The sequence below is a fragment of the Triticum aestivum genome, chromosome 1A, assembly GCF_018294505.1.
Source record: "Triticum aestivum cultivar Chinese Spring chromosome 1A, IWGSC CS RefSeq v2.1, whole genome shotgun sequence".
In the NCBI taxonomy this organism is placed as follows: domain Eukaryota; kingdom Viridiplantae; phylum Streptophyta; class Magnoliopsida; order Poales; family Poaceae; genus Triticum; species Triticum aestivum.
Genome location: NC_057794.1, coordinates 125,568,185 through 125,570,840, shown reverse-complemented (window position 1 = coordinate 125,570,840; position 2,656 = coordinate 125,568,185).

The following is a 2,656-nucleotide window of genomic DNA, read 5'->3' as shown; positions in this document are numbered from 1 at the left end:
GCAGGGAGGGTGGCTTTGGCGGAGCGAATGGGGTGGAGGGGGCCGGGGGAGGGGGTTTGGGGAATATTATTGGCTAGTTGGCCGAAGGGCGGTCGAATTTGGGATTTGTGGGGAATTTTTGGGGGGGGATTTTCGCGCGGTGGGCGGGGGGAGTTTGGCGCATGGTCGGTTTCTCCAAGTGCAGTCCCACGTGTCAGTGAAGAGGCAAGCCGAAACGCGTTCCATTTGCGTGAGTTGTGTGCGGGACCAAACGTGTGTGGGGTGCAATGCGACCATGACAGGGGTGCTATGAGTGTACCGCCTTTCTTCCTTTTAAACTTGGTGCTTCGCCCCCTAAAAAAACTTGGTGCTTCATCTGCGGCGACCGACGTCCTATTCTGCGGCGGCGACCAACGTCCTCCATCTGCGATCCCCATGTATGGGGGTGGGGTTCAAGACCCATGAAGTGAAGGTGCGGTCTTCGGCGAGGAAGAGTAGGACACGGGAGACGAACCGGCTAGTTGGCACACCATGCCCTGCCGCCTCCCATGCCCTACTCATCCTTGGAGGAGTCCCCGACCTCGGCGGTGCCGGACGTTGGATGGCGGCAAGTAGGACGCGTGGCTGACGGTGCTCCCGTCATCGGTCATGAGCGTGGCCACCGCTTGTGCTGTCACGTCCATGTCCGGCTACACCGCTGTTGCATCGCAAGCGGCGACTTTAGCGAGGGCGGCGACCTCGAGCTTCATCCCCTAAGACAAGCTCTCCCGCAGAGCGTTCACGCTCACGGTCATGGCGGATGTGGTGCCACGTAGTAGGACGATGCGTTGTGGTGTGGAGGTTAGTTGGGCGTTGCCACTTTAAGTAGCGCATTCCGGCGAGGCCAAGCATTCGGGTGCTTCATTAAGTCGCCGGAGTTGGTTCCTCGGGCATCGAGCTTCTTAATGATGACATACGGACGAACGACATGAACGCGGGCAGCTGGCGCCAGCTGGGAATGCACCGCATGATAGCGCGAGGGACGAGGGGTTTTTGGTGTGCCAGGGTAGTCAGCTGCGGTCGTGGCAACGTTGGAGATTCCCTTTGCTCACATGCGATCCCCACATGTCATTGAAAAAGCAAGATGACCCGGCATGGTCTTAGGTCCTGGGGATGCAGTTGGCCGTGCTACACCACTCCGTGGACGCGTCGAGACGCGCACACACTTGGGCGCCCCATGCATCCTTGACGAGCCGCGTGTTGATCTATTGGTCGTACCACACCACTAACGCCACCCTCGGCACACTGAAGCTGACCGTGTCCAGCGACGATGAGCGTGTCGCTCACCGCGGTCACCATGTCCAGAGGCGGTGCTGGAGCTGCGCCACGTTGCTGGCACCCACGACCCACATGAACGGTTGGCGGTGGCGAGGAGGTCGTTGGCCAGCTCCTCCATTGGACTAGTCTGTGCCACGTCGTCCTGACATGTGTGCCCCACATGGTTTCCCTGTTTCCCCGGCCAAATTCGAGCGTCAGTGCTCCGCATTGTGCATTAGGCACAGAATAGGTGGTTTTTGTGCCGTGCTTCAAATGTGGTATAGTACCAAGTTGTTACCCTAGCCTCAAGTGTGGTGGTTTTGGGTACGGTACCACCCTTTGCCTTTTCAAGTAGTGAAGCATAACACTTGATTAAGTAGCTGGATGGTGTGCTAAATGTAGGTGTCCGACTGTTTGAAGGAATAATTGAGGTGTGTCCGGTCCATGCCCGCATTTAGTTGTCCAACTTACCATGTTCCGGCAGTAGTAACTATACTAGTCCCTACGTACTCCCTCTGATTTTATTTACTCCACATTTTAGCTTTGCTCAAAGTCAAACTTTGTAAACTTCGACAAAGTTCATAGACAGAAATAATAACATATACAATAACAAATCAATACCATTAGATTCATTATTGAATATACTTTCACATCATATAGATTTGCTATTGTAAAATTTCATATTTCTACTCTTATGAAAAGCAGAGTTGGTGATGATGGTGTGCCTGCCATCCTACAATATAGGCCGTCCGATCTATATCTAACAGATAGGAAGGAAACTATGACAATTTACCCACACTCCTCTCCACATTTGCAGATAAGGCCTTCCCTCGTTCATCCTTTTCTCCCACAAGATCTTGATGTCCCGTGCAACACACATGCATCTTGCTAGTTTTATATAAATTTGGTCAAATTTTATGAAGTTTGACTTCAGTCAAACCTCATATGCAGAGTAAATAAAAATAGAGGGAGTATCTTACTCTGTGACCAAGACGGAAGGGAAAACAAGACAACTTATTGTTTATTTGAGCCATTCAAGTATAATCATGTGGCGTTGCTTATTTCTCATTCCTCTCCAACCCTCTTCTCCATCGATCATGCCACCCTCCGGTCGAGTCCATCCTCCCGCATGCCTCATTTGAACATTCCGCTGAGTATCATTCGCATGTGGGCCTAGACCATGCTTGTATTTCCAATGTTGTAATTTATCTGACATGCATACAAACAAATGGTTCGTTTAAAGTTTCACTTTGCCTCCACTACGTGTCGCTTCCCGTCTTAGTTTTGACATCCCATTCAGTTCATTCCCTGATACATCTTAATGAGATCAATTGATGTTGAGGGATCAATTGCGTGTCGTGCAAGGAGATAAAGGTTTGGT